The sequence below is a fragment of the Pongo abelii genome, chromosome 2 (genome assembly GCF_028885655.2).
Source record: "Pongo abelii isolate AG06213 chromosome 2, NHGRI_mPonAbe1-v2.0_pri, whole genome shotgun sequence".
Classification (NCBI taxonomy): domain Eukaryota; kingdom Metazoa; phylum Chordata; class Mammalia; order Primates; family Hominidae; genus Pongo; species Pongo abelii.
In genome coordinates this window covers 197428272-197448041 of record NC_085928.1, presented here as the reverse complement: position 1 = coordinate 197448041, position 19770 = coordinate 197428272, and the positions used below count along the sequence as shown (strand labels likewise).

Below are 19770 nucleotides of genomic sequence, written 5' to 3'. Positions count from 1 at the left end.
AGGAGCAAGTGGCAAAACAGTTTGAAAGACAGTGGCATGTGTGATCCTCTTTTTCCAAGACAAGGAGAAGCTATCCCAGGTGTCCTGCAGGCTTGGACACAGTGATGAGTAGCACATCAATGCCAAATCGAGACAGGTAAGAGGTATCAGGGCATCAGGAAAAATCCCAACAGAACCAGGAAACCTGCTGAGTGGACTCAGCCAAAAAATTAGAAAGAGAAGAAATTCCAAGATAGAAGGCATGGGATGGAAACTAGGTTAGGGAGAAGTTTTGAAGAGATTTGGGGGAAAGTGGATCTAGAGCAGTGGTTCTCAATTTGGCTGCACATTGAAATCACCAGGCAAGCTTCCAAAACCCCAACGCCTGGATCCACCTGGGGATCCCTACTTAATTGGTCAGGGGTTTGGCCTTGGCCTCCGGATGATCGAAAGCTTTCCAAGTGATTCTAATATGCCTCCAAGGTGGAGAGCTACTCTTCTAAGAGGTATCCAAAGGTGATGCTAATAATAGTAGCAGCTTATTTTAAACAACTGCCACTTCCGTCATGCTTGGAGACAGAGGAGAAGGGAAAGAAAGGGGAGTGGGACATTTTTAGGATGTAGGCCTAACCTAGACAGTTTTGACAGCCATGAACCAAAGCCAGGTTTTCTATTTAACATATAATTCTATAGCAATATTTTTCCAAGTATGATCATTGAATGACTTCATCAAAATCACTTGAGAATACTCACTAAAATGCAGGTTTCAGGGTCACCCCTCAAAATTGTTTGAAGTGAGATGAGACTGAGAATCCATATTTTTAACAAACTCCATAGGTGATTCTCATGCACATTAGAATTCAGGAGTCACTCTTCTATGGTAGTTAGTATATTTTATATTGCGGAGGATAACACATGACACCAAGAATAATGCCACCTTTAACTGAGCACATACTACATCCAAATGCTATGTACATAGATCATCTCATCTTATCCTTACACAAATAATTTGAAGTAGGTATTTTTATCTTTGCTTTACAGATGAGAAAACTGAGGGTCAGAGAAGTTAAATACTTACATAGAACCATGGAGCTACTCTGCACAGTCACCTCTGACTGTCCCAGGCTCGGGGGGGATGGACCCTTGTTCTCTTGACTCTCTAACAGCACTAACCTCACATGTTATGACATTTAATCTTTGTAACAAGTCAAAGGAGAGGGGATGCCACTACAGCTATAAGAACTTCTTATGGGGAAAAATAAGAGTGCTTGGGGTAAAAGTTTATACCATGGAGTGGCAAAACCAGACTTCAAACCATAATCTAACTCCAAAGCCACAGTATTCCAAGCCTGGTCATATTCAGATCTCCGTCAGTAAGGCCACAGTAAACATCTGGAATGTGAGACATAGATGAGCTTTCTGATAGGTAAATGCACCGATGTTCAAGGAGGGTTATTCCTTGCCAATTCCACTTTTACTGATGTTCAAGGAGGGTGATCCCCCCCAATTCCATTTTTACTGATGCTCTGACTATAATAACCCCTCTGTTCATACCAGCATTTAAGACATTATGTCTACTCTGGTGCAGTTTAGGCAAGACATGTATTTGTTGAGCACCTGCTGAAGGTACAGGGAGACAGAGACTTCCAAGTCATTTGTATTTTCTGAAAGGGTCCATCTCTCTCCCAGGCAAGCAAAGCCAGAGGTCCCTTTTCAGTTCTGTGCAACAGATTTTTTTAGAATGGATATAGCAACTCACGGCACACCAGTAAATGCTCGAGAATCCAGCCCCTGGTGGGCTGGCTGCAGGAGCCCTCTGACACAGTGGCACTGGCTCAGTGCTGGCTTTCCACTGTGGCATGCAGCCAAACCCCACCTGGTCCTCACTTCTGGTCTATATGTCTCTGGGCCTTCATGGAAAGCCAGTTTTGCCCCCCACCCCTCTCTGTTTAGGCCTTTTCTGTGCTTTTCCCATTTTCCTCTGTCTTGTCCTCTCTCTAAGGACAGGGATCCCATATTCCATGAGCAGCCTTTTCCCAGACACTCTGTCCACCTGCTGTGACCCCTGCTACTAGCATTTACCTAGACTGCTGTCTATTCCCCTGGCAGCTGTGCTGAAATGGAAAAAGCCCTAGAGTTGGAGCCAGAAGATCCATTTGTGCGTTGGTTCTCCAGTGTGGCCTTGGTTATGCCATTTTGCTTATCTGAGCATTTACTCGGAAATCAGAATATAATTCACCACATTATCCAGATACAATTCTTTACCCACGTTCCTAAACTTCCTTTTATAACCTGAAATAGGGTGGACCCTACTGCTTCATCCTAAACCTGTGCACTTCATTAGCAATGTCTTGTATCCAGGTCTCTGTTGGAGTAAAGAATGTTCTTGCTTCTCTCATAAACTAAGTCAGCTTTGGGAGGCGGAGGCGGGCAGATCACCTGAGGGCAGGAGTTCGAGACCAGCCTGACCAACATGGAGAAACCCCATCTCTACCAAAAAAAAAAAGAACACACATTAGCCGGGCATGGTGGTGTATGCCTGTAATTCCAGGTACTTGGGAGGCTGAGGCGGGAGAATCACTTGAAGCCAGGAAGCAGAGGTTGCAGTGAGCCGAGATCACACCATTGCACTCTAGCCTGGGCAACAAGAGCGAAACTCTGTCTCAAAAAAATAAAATAAAATAAATAAATAAACTCAGTCAGGCTGCATCAGACCAGTAACTCCTCCTGTCTTAATGGAGGATGGTAGGGAGCATTTCCTCTCCAGCTACTTCCACTTCCAAAAAGAAGAAAATTTACTAATTACAATAGAAAGCCAGCCACTGAGCCAGTGCCACTGTGTCAGAGGGCTCCTGCAGCCAGCCCACCATGAGCTGGATTCTCGAGCATTTACTGGTATGCCCTGAGTTGCTATATCTATTCATAAAAAATCTGTTGCACAGAATTGAAAAGGGACCTATGGCTTTGCTTGCCTGGGAGAGAGATGTACCCTTTCAGAAAATATAAATGACTTGGAAGCCTCTGCCTCCCTGTACCTTCAGCGGGGACACCAAGTAAGCCCAGTTTCCTTGTGGCCTGGCTTATTCTACCTAGTCCAAGCTACAGCCACGTGCTGTGTTCTCTCTTGCTTTTTTGCCTGAAGTCCAGGAAATGTCTGGCTCCAGGCCAGATTGGACAGCTTTGTTGGTCTTCAGCTTAGCTTATTAAATGAGTTTAAGGTCCCTCTGGGGCCTAATTCTCTTTCTCTCTCCATGGGTATTTCTAAATGTATTAGTCCCAGATTTGGTGCTTAGGAAGGCAGTCAATAGGCCTAAATTACATTCTCTGAATCAGGTTTGACCAGATAGCCCCTTATCATGGATTATCAGACCTCAGCCTCAGTGGCAAAGTGGTAATTTTCTTCCCATGCTGCTGCAATTTACTGTGTGTTCAGCAACATCCAAGAAACCTGTGCTGAAGACAAGAGCCAGGCATTCCTGCGTCATGGGCAAAAATATCCTCATTATGCAGCCAAAGCTTCTTTCTTTATTCCTAACCATGTCCACATGTTTGCATCTGCCACATCCCCACGTCTCATTCTGACTAACAGACTTGAGATGCTGTTGTTGTTGTTTTGTTTTGTTTTGTTTTTTTAATCTTCCCCATCCCCAGCTATTCAGTCAGTGCCTGAAACACAGCAAGGGCTCAGTGCTACTTGATGGGTTAAATAATGCCTGAACCTACTAACAACTCTAGTGAACACAATGCACACACACACAGACACACACACATATCATCATCACCATCAAAGGACAAAACAAGAAAAAAATTGATGCTAAGGGAATTTGGACCTCATGCTGTCATTTCTCAATTGGCTGATTTGGGTTGATTAAAATCATGAGGAATCCAAAAGTGGAAGAATTCGTCATATTTGACGTTGGCATATTTTAACCAATTTTAAAGATTGCTTCCGCATCAGCAACATGACCAATTTACATGTACTTAGGTAATGAAGAAGAAAAGATGCAGACACTGAACGTGAGAAGCAGAATAACCAGTAGGGAGGCGAGAGGAGGGGTTATCCCAAAAGAAAGAGGAGAAAAAAATAAGAGGAAAGGAGGAAAGGAAAATCATGGAAGACAATGAAAAACAGAGAGTAATGAAAGAGAAGACAGCAGAGTAGACAATGTCTCATCATTCAGATTAAGAATGATAGGGCAGCAAAGGAATTTTAGATTTCTAATGTGTGGAAGAAGAAACTAAGGTAAAGAGGAAACACATTATCCAATGTCACTCGCAGTGTCAGGGCTGGACTGCAGGTCTCCTGGTGACAAAGTATAGTGCTCTTTTCCCTAAATCAGGCTAGTGCCATGATACATCATAGCTTTTTTTTCAGTATGACCAGTTCCTCATGTATGGTAAGTGCATGCACAATAATTGTTTGTGGAATGGAGAATACGATGGAACATGCTGGCATAGTAAGAAACCATTTGTATTATTATTGTACCACTGGCTTTTATTTTTTAAGGCAAAGATACTTTAAAATGCATATGTTTCATTACCCCTCCACAGTGCCTTTCTGCTGTGCTTTACCAGGCACCCCTCTCCCATCCATGCCGCTGACTTCCTAATCTTCGAAAGCTCTTTATTTATTTCTCCTTTTATATATTGTGATGGTCACTTTTTACCTTGTGGTATCCACCCTTCTTTTTATGCATCTTGTTTTCCTTACTTGATTGGAAACCCTTTGAGATGAGAGATCCCATCCAGTTGTCTATGATACGGGGTCAACTGCATTGAATCAGGAGAGGTGGTAGAGAGCCAGCTTTGACCCTGTTAAAACTGAAGGTCAATTTCCTCATCCATAAACTGCCGATAAGTAGTTTCTGGATTCTCCATCTCAAAGGATGCTGATGAAATTCACTTGCAACATTGTGAACTGCTACAATAGTTCATTTGAATGTTCTAAATGGGAAGAGTGTGGTTGCTGTTGACGTCTGCTTCCCTTGTAGCACTTAGCATAAGTTAACCACCCTGCAGGCACATTTTTGTTGAATGAACAACATAGCGATCACATTAGCATCTTCCATTTTAAACTGGACCCTTCTCCTTCCAAAATTAACAGAACTTTCTGTTTTCCAAAGCTTTGGTGATGAATTCCAAAACTTCATTTGTATTTCTTTTTTTAGTTGAGAAAACTTCTTATAAATCCTTTTGGGTCACTCCATTCTTTTCCCATAATTCTTGGACAAAAATACTGGATCAAGCCCCTCAAATATCCTTAGTCTATGCAAGGCAAAGGCATATATATATGCCAGGCACTTTATATGCACCATCAAGTTGGTGCCTCACCATGATTATGTGAGAGAAGCACTATTATTAGCTCCATTACACATGAGAAAATTGAAGTACAGAACTAAGTTACCCAAGTTGCTTTTCTCTGTTCATGTGAAAATTTATAAAACATATGGAATAGAAACACCATCTTCTATCCCCACTTCCCTGACAACTGTGACATATTATCTGAGATCACTGATTTGGCTAATAAAAAAGGATCAGAATCATGAAATCATGTATTTTTATTTCCCTCTCAAGTCTGATTTTTTTTACCACTGATTTTTTTTGTGGTATCTTGTCATCCGATATCTTCCCAGCTTGACTTGGTAGAAGTGATAGCATCCTCACCCTTAGTCTTCATGGAAAAATCCAGTCAAGTCTCCATGCAGAGACTTTTGAAATACTGCACTCTCAGTCAAAGGGGGCTAGAAAGACTCCGTTTTATTAAGTCAAGCTGTTTCATACTGCTGCTGTAACAAATTACCACAAATGTAGCGTCTTGAAACAATACATTAATTCTTTTACATTTCTGGAGGCCAGAAGTCTAAAATCAAGGGATTGGCAGAACTGTGTTCTCTTGGGAGACTCTAGAAGACATTTTGTTTCCTTGCCTCTTCCAACTTCTAGAGGTACCTTTCTTGCGTACTTTGTCTCATGGCCCCTTCTGTTTTCAAAGCGTATCATTCCAATATCTGCTTCCATCTTCAAATCACGTTCTCCTCTTTGTGGTCAAATCTCCCTCTGCCTCCCTGTTTATAAGGACAGTTGTGACTGCATTTAGGAAAATCCAGGATTCCTATCTCAAGATCCTTAATTTAAACATATTTGCAAAGTCTCTTTTTGCTATATAAGGTAACATTCACAAATGCCAGGGATTAGGATCTGAATATCTTTGGCAGACGTTATTCAGTATACCACACCACCCAGAGACATTATAAAGAAGCATATAATGTCTTCATTGAGATTCTGTGTTGATAAAAAAAAAAGAAAGCCTTTCATGCATCCATTCTATGAAGGAGCTTAGAGTTAAAAAAAAAAAAAAAAAAAAAAGTACACCACCTATTAACTGTGGGAATTCCTATACCTTAACATTTACATTAAAAAATGTTCCTGGGGTCATGATATTTCTGGGGGCACCTACCAAAAGCAACTGCAATGCTTTTCTGCAGGGACACTTCCACAACCCAGACCACATCTAATTTCTACCCATCTCCATATTGTCATTGAAAATGTGCTCACACTCAAAAATTATAGAATATACATGAAAAAATGACAGTAAACAGATACAAAAAATAAGAGTTTGCATGCTAAGAGCATGAGATAAAGCCATCTAAGGGAGACTACAAAATAAATGTTTAAAATAATTAAAGATGTGAAATTAACAATAAAACAGTAAGAAAAAATAATACTCCATGGAAACAGAATAGGCAGATTTGAGAAAGAGCCAAATAGTAGATACAGAAACAAAAAATAAAATTATTGAAACTGAAAATTTTCCAGACAGTTTAGAGAGGAGACTAAACACAGTTATAGAGAGAATTAGTGCACAAAAGACAGATTTTGGATATTAGAATGCAGACAACATTCTTTTAGTAGGAGTTTAAAGAAATGGCTAAGAATTTTTTATAGTTGAAGAAAGATACGAAACTTTAGATTGGAGATTTACAATACATTCAGAGCAGCAAAAAGAAAAATGAATTTATACCTATGAGGTGGGAGAATAGAGCCTGGAACCTAAGGACTTCCAAGGAAGTCCAAGGAACCTAAGGACTTCCTAGAACTAAATCAAACAGAAACACTTCAGCTATGACAGGAAATATCCTCTTCATTTACATAGAGTGTACACCAAGTAAATAACTTTGTAACTTCACTTCAGCCTCTTCATTTACATAGGACATACGCTAAGTAACCAATGAAAACCTCTAGAGGGTATTTAAACCCCAGAAAAGTCTGTAACCAGACCTTTGAGCTGCTTGCTCAGGCCTGCTCCCACCCTGTGGAGTCTGCTTTCATTTTCAATAAATCTCCGCTTTTGTTGCTTTATTCTTTCCTTGCTTTGTTTGTGCATTTTGTCCAATTCTTTGTTTAAAAGGCCAAGAACCCAGACACCCTCCACCGGTAACACCTAGATTCTTTGAAATGAAAATACAGAACAAAACAAGGAAAAGATCTTAAAATTTACCAGAGAGAAAAGAGGAATTATACACAACAAAACAAACTGGACAAACAACAGACTTCTTAGTAGCAAACCTAGAAACCTGAAGACAATAGAATATTATCTTCAATGTGTTAGAGCAATTATATACAAGAAAAAAGATAAGAAAATGTATAAATAACATGTGTCTAAATCCAAATAAGCACAAAGTATTAAAAAATAACAATGACTAATTGGGATGCTTAAAAGAGGTAGAATTAAACAGTCGACAATTCCAAATACATGGAATTTAGGATGAGGTTTATTGGATTATTGGTGGTTTTACATACTGGTGTGAGAAAGATTTTGATTAAACGAAGATCATTTTTAATGTTAAGTAGGCATATTAACAATTTAAGGGTAACACCTAAAAGAGAAGAGATACAAAGTGTAATTCCAACCAGTAGAGGAAAAAAAAGAATAACATTCAATTAATTAAATGGAAAATGGATATTTCATATGTAATAAAAATATCAACAACAATAATCACATAAGAATATTACACACCAATCTCAGGATGGCAGTTATTTATTAGGATGGCCACTTCAGGGTTTGGAATTCTGCTGGAGTTTAATGGTATATTAAGAGGGGGATGGGGGAGTAAATATGACTGAAAGTTAACATTTTATACTAACGAGGTACAAGTTTTATTATGGGAGTCAAATAGTTGGATATATTATTCACTCTATTTTAAAACCATATGATAACTAAATGAAAAGAAGCAAATAGCACCAGATTAGGAATTAAAATCTCTGGATCAGTTTCAGGCTCTGACCTTAACCTGCTATCTGACCTCGGACATCACTAACCTGTTTTGTATCTCACTGTCCTCTATTGTAGAATTAATGTCCTAGGGTAGATAATCTTTTAGTCACAACTCTGGAGTTTGATGACTCTCCAGTCATCTCTCCATTTTGATTTGCTCCCTGAACCACAGAGCTGAAAGGAAATACAAAACCCCTTATTTTATAGAGGTTTAGATTAGAAGATCCCTGTATTTCCTCCGAGCTGAAAACTGAAGCACAGTTTTCCTTTCAGCAGAAAACTGAAGTCCAGAAAGGAGGCATGTTTTTGGCAACGTCACACAGAGTTCAAGTGAACAAAGAACTGTTATCCTAAGCTACAGTTCAGGCTGTTTCTTCACGTTCTGAGGCTTTATCTGTCTCTCAGTGGTGGTCTGAGGACAAAGGAGACAATGTCCACAGTAGGGAAGGCACCAGAATAGATAAGGACAACCTATTAGCACTGGGCTAAATTAGACCCAATATTATCCTTTATTAAGTCAAGCTGAGAAGTTGAATGCAGGGGGCGTTTTATATGTCAGCACTGTACCAATTATGAATGGACTGATTAATAAATAAACAAACAAATACTAGGAAACCAGGCCTGTTTTAGTGCTTCAAATTCACAGTAACACCCTGTTAACATGAACTTCAAGCATTAACACTAATAACCACACTAATCACAGCATTGAAAACTCCAAATTAATTCAAATGCTGCTCAATAGACCATCACTGCGTCATCACTGCCTGATACTTTTCTATGTGTTCAGATCTCTATGCAGTAATTAAATCCATTAACATGTAAAACTGGCTTTTATTCTCAAGGGGAAAAATTAAAAAGGGAGCTGAATAACAAAAATCCTGGTGATGGAACTGCAACTTCTCACAACTTCAATTACATCCAAATTCTTGGCCTTTTCTTTCTAAAATAGCAGCTCTCCTGCTCCCGGCTTTGCATCCAGACCCAAAGCATTTCACACACACAGAAATATGACATAACTTAATGAAGGGGATGAGCATAGGTCTTAGAAACAGGAAACTTATACTGAGGTCATGACTCTACCTCATATATATATGTAAGACCTCAGTTTTATACAGCACATTCTTTCTCTGGCCTTCATCTTCCCCATATGTGAAATGGGAATGTCAAGTGCTCTCCCAGGCTGATTGTAGGAATCAAATGAGATGATCGAAGTGAAGGTGCTTTGCAAATGCTGAAGGACTTTACAAAATGAGCTGTTGTTCTTCATGATGTTCAGAAGCTCATAGGAGATTACATTTATTCTGAGTGAGGTGTGGGAGCAGTGTAGAATGAGAAAATAAGATGTAATTATCGTGCACACTAAGACCTACTGAAGAATACCTTTTAAAAGAAGATATACTCATGACTCTCCTACAAATACAAAATAAATACATGCCAAAGGCTTTATTTAACTCATTAATTAATGAGGGAATTGGTAGATGTTACAATGAATTCAAAAACAAACTGGGAGTGTCACACATTTTTAGTCAAATATGGAATGCTGAAATGAATTTACAAAAGGATACAAAAGTGGTCACTATCTGCCGGAAATAAATCAGTTGATTTCCATTAGATCCAATTTGCATTTCTATGGGCAATAATTATTTGTATTCCTATCAGCTTTCTATAACTTCATTTCTATCTTATGGGGTTGTAAAATAACCTAGTCAAAGATACGGAGAGAGCTGGGCACAGTGATGTCCTCCTGTAGCCCCAGCTACTCAGGAGGCTGAAGCAGGAAAACTGCTTGAGCCCAGGAGTTCAAGACCAGCCCAGGCAAAAGAGCAAGACTGCCATCTTAAAAGACAAAACACAAGTCAAGGAGAGGCAGAGATAACCTAGGTAGCTGAATGAATCAGGACAGCCGTCAAGTGTCAAAATTTTTCACAAATATCCCTTACAGATCCTTTATTGTAAAAATCCCAGATCTAGTCAGAACAGCTTTCTGAATTCTGGCTTCATTACTTGGCTGGGCTTCAGGATATTTATCAACTATCCTGGTTTTCCAACTAATTTGCTGTGTGGGATAACTTCAGGCAAATCCTCTTCTCCCAGCCAGGTCTCAGATTCCCTGTCTGAAAAATGAATGCATCAGATCAGTTGATCATTGGCCTTATATGACAAAACAATGAGAGAGTAGACTGAAAATGCTTTATACAATTGAGATAGTTAATCTCCCCATGAGGAAATATTTATATTAGTATTATTTGACCACCTTGAACAGAGAAAGAAACATCATATGGCTCTCCAGTTGTTTTACCTCTTAAATACATTTGTTTAGAAAGACAAACAAAATAAGAATTGTCAGGGAGAGACCATGGCGAGTACTCTGCATGCTAACGCATAATGTTAATTAATTTTATGTGTCACCTTGGAAGGTGTTCTTGGATGAGACTAACACTTGAATTGATCAACTTTGAGTAAAGCAGATTACCCTTCAGAATGCTGGTGGGCCTCATCCAATCAGTAGATGGCCTGAATGGAAGAAAAACATCAGCCTCACAAGCTGGATAGAATTCTCCAGCAGACTGCCCTCCCAATGAAAGTCTGGGAACCCTTATTTGTGGGAGGGAGAAAGGCCTGGTTAGTGGCCCCAGTGGCCACAAAGGCCATTCCATGGAGCCTATCAAGGGACCTCAGCTCTGGTTCAGAACCACCACTTCCTACCTGGGCAGGAGTCACATCAACAGACATTCTTGGCTTTCCTGACAAGTGAGCTCTGAGGAAGTGTCAGGGAACTTGAGCACTGAATGGCAAGGATGGAGAAAGGATCATGCCCAATCATAAAGCACCTGAAAGAAGAAACGACCTCCTAAGATAAGGCTTAGTGCCCACCCTTGCTGAGACTCAGAATGAAGATACAGTAGTATCATAGAAAATTCTGTAATATCACTTACTGAGTCCTGCTGATGTGCCAGGAGCTGTGCTAGGTACACTTTACATAAATTGCCACACATGATCATCTCAACTGTGCTGAAAGCTAGAAGCATCATTCTCATTCAACAGATGGGGAAACTAAGCTCAGTGTAAGAAAATAATTTCCCCTAAATCACCAAGCTCTGGGAAAAGATGTCCCAAGGAAAGAGTATGCCTGAAGACCAAGGGCCATCAAGACAGAGACTAAGGACACCTGTGAACACCCACCACATGAGCTCGGGCAAAGAGGGAGGGTGGCAAGAGATTAGGAGACAGGTCAGGCAGGCAGGCTTGGATGGGGGCCAGCATGTCTACCTGTCCCTTCAAAAAACTCGCTGCCGTTCATTATAAATCGGTGGTCACCAGCAACATGTCACCTCCTCCTAATTAAACCTTATCAGTCAGCCAAGGAAGAAGTTATGGTTGGTTCGATAAAGCCTTGTGGGCCCAGCCAGCTAAGAGCAGAGCAGTTTACCGGTTACCGATGGGCTTTAATTTGCTAAAAATTACATCACTTTTCAGAGAGACTAGGCAGCCACTGATGCAAGCTCACATTTCTTGAGGGAGCTCATTGGAGATGCTAAGTGAGGCATGTGATAGGAAATGGATTACAAGAAAGAAGAGTTACCTGAAATATTGACTGTCTTGAAAAACATTGCAGGTCTGAGTATGAGGTGAGTGAGTTAGAAACTACCAGCTCTGCCACCTTGAAGCCGTGCAGTCTTGAGCAAGCAGCTTATTTTGTGAGTTTCTGAAAATGGAGATGTTACCATAGGCCTGTAGTGACTACCAAATGAATGTGCAAATGTGAATGGGTTTTTATATATTAAAGTACAGGTCAGCAAACTTTTCCTGCAAAGGTCCAGATGTAAGTAATGTAGGCTTTGTGGGTTAAACAGTCCCTACTGCAACTACTCAACACTGCTGTTGCAGTGTCAAAGCAGCCATAAACAATATATAACACAGGTGCAGGACAGTTCTCCAGGTGGCCTTGGACCAACCCAGCTCTCTCCCCTTCTCGCTGTTGTTCCCTGGAATAACTGTAAAGTATGCTGAGAATGCAACATCCTGAGACAAGGAGAGACTGGCTGGAACAGGCCGGCTCTGTTCCAGTTTCCACCTAGAAACGGGATGTTCTTCAACACATTAGCCTAGTGAGTCCTTTTATACCCTGGGGAGGGTGTAAAACCCAGGGTTGTCTGCTTTTCAGGGTCCCTCAGCAGTAATGCAAGTGGGGCACATGCAGATGAGACCTCATTTACCTGGCAGCTTTTCTGAGTTTGGGGGGAGAAGCTCACAATCAATCCTACACTTCTGTTATCCCTTGCTGTTTATCTGTAAATAATAAATTTGTTTCATGTAATTTGTTATGTTTGAGGATCTTCTGCCTTCCCAGACTCAGACAAGTTGGTAACCAGTGCACAGTGAACGTGCTTCACAAATGAGTGTGGCTATGTTTCAATAAAACTTTATTTGTGGATGCCAAAATTTAAATTTTAGGTAATTTTTACACTTCATGAAACATTTTTCTTCTTTTGATCTTTTTTTGACTATTTAAAGTACAAAAACATTCTTAGCTTTAGACCATACAAAAAGAAAGTGGTCCAGATTTGGCCACTGGGCCAATTTCTTCCCCAAAGTTCTATGTAAATGTGGAAAACACAATAGAGAAGGGAGTTGTGCAAAGAGATAAATAAGACTACATCTTTCTTATTGAAAAAGCCACTAGTTGCTAAGCATTGGGGTGCTAACGTGAAGGAATGAGAAGTCTGGGAAAAAACAGGCCAGTGTAGTCCGCAGCTACTGAGGAAGGGATTCCCAGAAGGTGGGGAATTTGGTTTGAACTGGAAGGTGGAGTGAGATTTCAGTAGGTGAGCCCAAGGTAGAAGGATGGGGATTTAAGAAGGGAAGGGAGAGTGAGGGCAGAGAGGAGATAATAGAAGACCTAATGAAAGACAGCCAGACAGAGGAATGTGGTAATCACAGGTGGTGCTGGGACTCCAGCTTGAGGCTCCTGGCTGCCATGCAAGTGTTCATTCCATGTTCCAGCTGCCTGATAAATTGTGTGGACACATCAGAAAATTTAGAAGTGTCCTGCTCTAGGAGAACCTATCGTCACATTGGGAGATAGAAAGACATTCTGGAGAAAGATATTTTAAAATACCCTAATAACTGACATGAGAGAAACAGTAATGAAATAGTAGTGCTCTTACTGAGCACCTCTTTAATTGAATATTCAGTATTCTGCAGGTATTATCTCACTTGGGACTCACAATAACCTTTTGAAGAAGGTCTGAGTATTCTCATTATTCCCATTTTATAAATGAGAAAATTGAGAAAAGAGGGGAGAATTTTCCATGAGGCTCAGTGACCAGACTTAACAATGATAAACATTCGCATGTTGTTTCCCAAAGACTCTCAGAGGGGATTGAGAGATCGAGTAATGATCTAAGGGCTGTGGTCAGCTGGCCTCCAAGGTAGATGGAAGCATGTCAGAGGTGGAGCAGCTGGAGTGTTCAGAAGGAGTGGCACAGTGGTGGTCCACGTAAGTGACTCAACACCAGCCTGATTGTTTACAGTGGTTGCAGACTTCTTTCATCCATTGGCAAGCCTGGAGTGGCTCATGAGAATGAATACAGATGCCTTGCAGGGAATGGATATTCCAGAAGGAGTCCTAGTAGCAGCAGTATAGGGGTTAGAAATAATTAAATAACATTTTCAGCTCTCCTGAGAGCCATTGGCCTAGAACAAAGAGGCAAGTGAGAAGAGGAAGCTGAGAGTTATTTGTGTGTTGTTAATGGGACTTTAATCAACAGACCCCCACCCTTTCACCAGCAGCAGCCGGTCCCTGCAATCTGCAGAGACTGTATTCTCACAAAGCACCCATTCAAGTAACATGAATGCTGGCACAATGCAGCAATCAGACAGGCCCCAGCTTCTCCATGGCACTACACCTGCACCTGTTATCATGGCAGGAACTTATTTATCAGCCCTTAGAAACTTACATAATGGAGAAGTTTATCTATCATCAGTTCTCTTTCAGGCCATGGGGATAGAGATATTTATAAGCCAATACTAAAGGCAAACCAGTCTCTTTCTAGAGAACCAGTAAACCCATGTGATTCTGGGCAGCTACAGGTCTACCATCGATGTTAACATGACAGAGTTCCTTGGACTGTGAACCACCTCTAGCTCTGGGTGTGGGGATAAGGGTGGTATTAGTGGCTGTAGCTGGAATCGGGGGATGGGAGCTGCAATAGCATCCACCCCACCACTGTTGGTGAGAATGCATGAGCCGGCTTGTCAGGTGCGGAAGAAGACTGAATGCTTTTTTGATTGCTATAATTGCAGCAAATTGGACGCTTGAAGAGTGCCTCTTCAATGAGAAGAATCTCATGAATGAGACTTAGGGAAGAGGGCCCTCTTTGGATCCCTCTCCTTTGTCCCATGTGTATGAAATAATTCCCCAGCCATTATGGACTGTGAATAAAGTGCTAATTTTAGTTGTTCAAGCTGAACAAAGACCCTGGTTGGAAGATCCGGAAGGTGATTCATCCTATATGATGTTTGCATGGTGGAAGCTAAAGGTCTTGATAGGAGTCCCTGATTATTCCAAACTTTCCATACAAAGAGTTAGACAATTTTTTTTTTTTTTGAGAAGGAGTTTTGCTCTTGTTGCCTAGGCTGGAGTGCAATGGCATGATCTTGGCTCACTGCAAACCTCTGACTCCTGGGTTCAAGTGGATTCTCCTGCCTCAGCCTCCCAAGTAGTTGGGATTATAGGTGTGTGCTACCACACCTGGCTAATTTTTGTATTTTTAGTAGAGACAGGGTTTCATCATGTTGGCCAGGCTGGTCTCAAAGAGTTAGACAACTTTTTAAGTGGTCATCTCAACACCAGCAACCAAATGGACTCCAGTACCTTCTCTTCTGTTTAAGGTTCTCTCTTGGCAATCCTAGGTGCTTTGAGTGTGGGCATTCTCCTCTAAGTTTTCTTAATTGGGAAGACTCAGAAAGGCAGCAGTGAAGCCAGAGTCAATGAAAGACCAAAAGTCAAAAGCCATAGAGACACAACGTAAAACCAAGCCCAGTGGTCTTTGGCACCTCTGGGAAAAACAGACAAGAGTTGAAAGAATATCAGAACCTAAGTGGGAATAGAGGCTCTGGAAATAGATCAGCAAAGGCTTTGGGATGGATGAGACAATGGAACAAGTTCTTGAGAGAAAAGTAGAAGACTTTAGGTAAAGTAAGAAGAATTGTTATTTTAGCAGAGGAAAAAAATCCTCAGCATATTCAAAGGCACGTGTATTAATGCAGATGTTTTCTATAACACGTAATGGAAAAGTCTAACTTGAACTATTTCAAACACAGGATAACATAATGACTCAGTTAACTGGAAAGCCTAGAGTTCAAGCAGGCTTCCAAGATGGTTGATTCAATGGCTCAATGATGTTTCTTTCATTCTGCCATCCATAATGTTGACTCTAGGCTACAACTGGTTCCTTCTGTGTTTGTCAGCTGAGGATAGCACAATCAGTGTGATAACTCCTTTTTAGTATCTAGTGGAAGAGGAAATGCACTTCCTCCAACCATTGAGTAAATATCTGGCAACCTCCAACTCCTGGGTTCAGGCAATTCTCCTGCCTCAGCCTCCCAAGTAGCTGGAATTACAGGTGTGCACCACCACACCCAGCTAATTTTTGTATTTTTAGTAGAAACAGGGTTTCACCATGTTGGCCAGGCTGGTCTCAAAGAGTTAGACAATTTTTTAAGTGATCATCTCAACACCAGCAACCAAACGAACTCTAGTACCTGGCTTAGTTCTGGGTAACTTGAAGCAACCACTGCGGCAAGGAGGTTATGCTTAGCCTGATTTACTCAGATGGATGTTGGAGAAAACAACAGTATCCATGTTATCACAGTAGCAACAGGCTTTAAAGTAAATTGTCCCATATATCGTACTTCATTTGGGCAGAGTAGCAAGAGATAAGAGGGTAGAGAATAGGATCTAGACTGATGACTTTTGAGTATTAGGCAGAAGTCACTTGACATGGTCTGATAACCCATCTTTTAACAAGCTCCACCCTAAAACACTACCATTGTCTCTCCCTTGAAGCATATATCTCTTTGGCCTTTTATTGTACTTACCAATGCAGTTTTCTTCTCTGTAAGCAAAGAAGGGAGTCCTACCTGCCTGATGACAGACTAACTGGCACCTAGCAGTCCCTCAGTGAATGTATTATTGAAACAGACCCATCATCTCCTTGGGCTTTCCCTCCGTAGGTTTAAGAAACATTCAGAGGGACACCTTCTTAAGTTCTTTGTGGCAACCAGGAGGTTTGAATGTCAGAAGCTGAGTAGCCTACACCTAGGCCTTTCTCTCTCTCTCTTCTCCCAAAAATTTGCTGTGTGACCTTGCCTAAGGTACTCACCAGCTCTGTTTCAGTTTCCTGATGTGTATTAAGAGAAATTGACAATATGATGGTTTTGTACTTTGTCAACTTAGCTAAGCTGGAATTACAAATCTTGGAGTCCCCTTGTCTATATAATTTCAGGTTAACTTTGGCCACAAATTAGTGTTCCAAGTCACGTGAGATTTGAAAGGGGAAAGTGAAGAAGGGCTATTTTATTTTCTTTATCCTCTAAAGGTTAATGAGGGCAGCTACAAGCTCTTGCACATGGTCACTGATATGCTGGCTTACTTGGTTGGTTTAGAGCACAGTTGACACTGCAGCTCCTTCAGCTCCTGCCAGATCCCCTCTTTCAACTTCTCTGAGTACTGGGACAAGAGCAGGTGTGACTCTATCATGCAGGCTGCCAGCTTATCTTGTAGGCCAACAGCATCACCGAGATTGAAGAAGCAGCACATATTGTTCCAGCTAATTCTTGCAGATTCTAGTCTGTCCTTGATATTCCTACTTGATGTCTATCTTTTCTTCTATGTTTCTAGCCCTGCTGACATTAGGGCCAGCACCAAAAGCAGAAACTGCCCCCCAAGGTAGCAACATAATGAGCTCCCACAATTATGTCTGGTCTAAGCCTTGTAATATATGCCATATTCTATGCTACTCAAAGTGGTTCTGTTTTTCTGATTGAACCTGAATGATACAAATAATTTATTGAATGTTCACTATGTGCCAGGCACTTTTCCAAAACTTTGACTATATGAATGCATTTAAACCTCATAAAATCTCTTCTGAGGTAGGTAATATTTTATATTGTTTCTCTTGTATAGATGAGAAAACTGAAGCATGGGGAATTTAAGTAACTTACCCCAAATCATCCAGCTTGTAAGAGGCTGAGCCAGGGTTTGAACTCTGACAGGCAGCTAGAGCCTAGGCCTCTATCCACTGTCTCATTTGTAGAATAAAAGGCTATTCTAGATATCTTTGAATTATCTTCCAGTTTTTAACACTCTATAAAATAGGTTCTGTATTTATTTTTTAACTCCTAGAATAGTATACTTCAAAGTGTGATCTCATGATCCTTTATATCAGAATTACCTGGAAAACTGGTTAAAACATAGGTTCTCTAGGCCCTGTAGGTCTGGGGTGTGGCCCTGTATGTTTATAACTTTTCCAGGTTATTTTGATGCACACTGAAATTTGAGAATTTCTCACTGCCCTAAAAAAAAAATAGGAAAAATGTGTGTGTGTGCGTGTAGGGGTGTGTGTGTGCGTGTAGGGGTGTGTGTGTGCACGTGTGCATGCGTGTGTATTCGAAGAAAGTAAAGCTGGAATGAGTCCCTCTAGAGGTGGGTCCTCCTCTAGGCCTACATTTCAAGTGGAGGACTGTGCTGCAGCCTCGGGTATATAGTCAAGAAGACAAATGCCATAGGGTTGGTATCAGAAAGCTCTGGCAGGATTTGCCTCTGCTTCTCCCAAAAGCACCCCTAGAAACAGTTTCGGAGTTCTTCAGTGAGACAAGTTGTCATCCAGCTGCCGTGATGTGCCAGGAGGCAATGAGAGTGGCGGCAGCCACAGGGGCATCAGTGCCATTTGCATCCTACTCCCTGACCGGCCCTCTGTTAATGAGAAGTGTCACTCTCTCCTCTCTGGCGGGGGGGGTGATTATCAGTCATTTATCTTCTCTTGGGAAGTCAGAGCCATGCTGGCTAGGATGAGCGGAGGTTCACACTGGTGACCTTGGCTATTAACAGCCCCTGGGGTCTGGCTCCTGGAAGTGAAGCAACCCATAGCCTGTACAAATTGGAGTTGGAAGAAGACAAGGCATGGTGATGAAAAGCCTCTTCAAGGCCGCTTGTGGTCATCATTAGCAGGCATGCAGGGCTGATAATAAGCCCTCTTCCATGCACTGATGCTGGCCTTGGGGCACAAGCAGTCTTGCTGAAAGCAAGGAAGCAGGCCCCCTCAGGTCTAAGATGGTCCCCTATAGGCGGAGGACACTTAATAGCTTGCAACAGGTTTTCCTAGACCCTGTCTCATTTGAGCTTCTTCCCACAAATCTTGGGATAAATAATCTGAGGAACTTAGAAACCGACTGGGGAAAATATTACTAACTAATAATTTCTTCCTTACATATTTGGTCTAACTTTTCTCACAAAGTGTGTCACTTAGAAAAGGTATTTTAACTTTCCTAGATGTGATGGTATGAGGCAAGTATTAGGTGACAGCGAGCTACTATGTACTATATTTGGATAATTACTTCTGTGATACAACTTAAGTCTGCTAAACTTAATTTGGCTTATTACTTCTGTGATACAACTTAGTGCTGCTAAAATATCATCAGCCCCATTGGACAGGTGAGGAAACTGAGGCTCAGAGAAGTTACATAGTAACACATTAAGTTTTCTCAAAAATAATCTTATGGGAATTTGAGGAGGTATTGATGCAATTACATGATGCAGGTGGAGGTGTAAGCTAAAGAAAAAGGCTGATTACTGCAAATGCACCTTTGTACCAACCTCCTGATAGGGAATTTCTCAAGGCCAGAAATTGGTCCTAACATTTCTCTCCTGAGTCAGTTAAATTTTCAAGCCCAGAGCAAAAATAAGCCAATCTCATGCTACCTTGACTTTGAAATCAGGATAATCCTAGAAGGCAATTCTCCTTTTCTTGTGAAAGAACTTTCACAGTGCTTGCATTCCTGGCCAGCTTTCCTAAGAGAGTTTGGCCTGTGGCTTCTCTATCCTACATTGTTTTTGCTCGAGAATAAAGAAGAAAAAAATCTTCTCACTTCATTTCTTGACTCCTTTTAAGAAGAATCCCAGTTGAGGTCTCATCACAGGCTCAGATGCATATCCTATAAACACGAATTCTAGATGCTTATCTTCCTGTGTTGGGAGATATTTAGTAGAAATTTCAGTCAGACTCTTAGTTAGTGCAACAACTACCTCTAAGGTCAGCGAGACCACTACATAACCAACTACCCTCTCCCTTTGCTGAAACATCTTAAATACGGTAAAATCCCACCATCCTAAAACACTGAAAGATTGCATCGAAATGTTAGAAGAATAAGTTTAGAAGAGAGACTGTAAATAATTTGAGGGAAGGAATTATGTCCAGTTTGTTCACCTCTGATTTCCAGAGCTTTGACCTACA

The 19770-nt window shown here is 41.1% G+C and overlaps 1 long non-coding RNA gene across 1 annotated transcript; it reads right to left on the bottom strand.

Moving 5' to 3' along the window:
• Positions 1 to 9671: 9671 nt before the first annotated feature.
• Positions 9672 to 12547, bottom strand: LOC112132773 (uncharacterized). The gene is made up of 4 exons (XR_002914499.2): positions 12472 to 12547; positions 11838 to 11986; positions 10728 to 10768; positions 9672 to 10368 (listed from the first exon to the last, which is right to left on the bottom strand). It is a non-coding gene; the product is annotated as an uncharacterized LOC112132773 (long non-coding RNA).
• Between the last annotated feature and the right edge of the window lie 7223 nt (positions 12548 to 19770).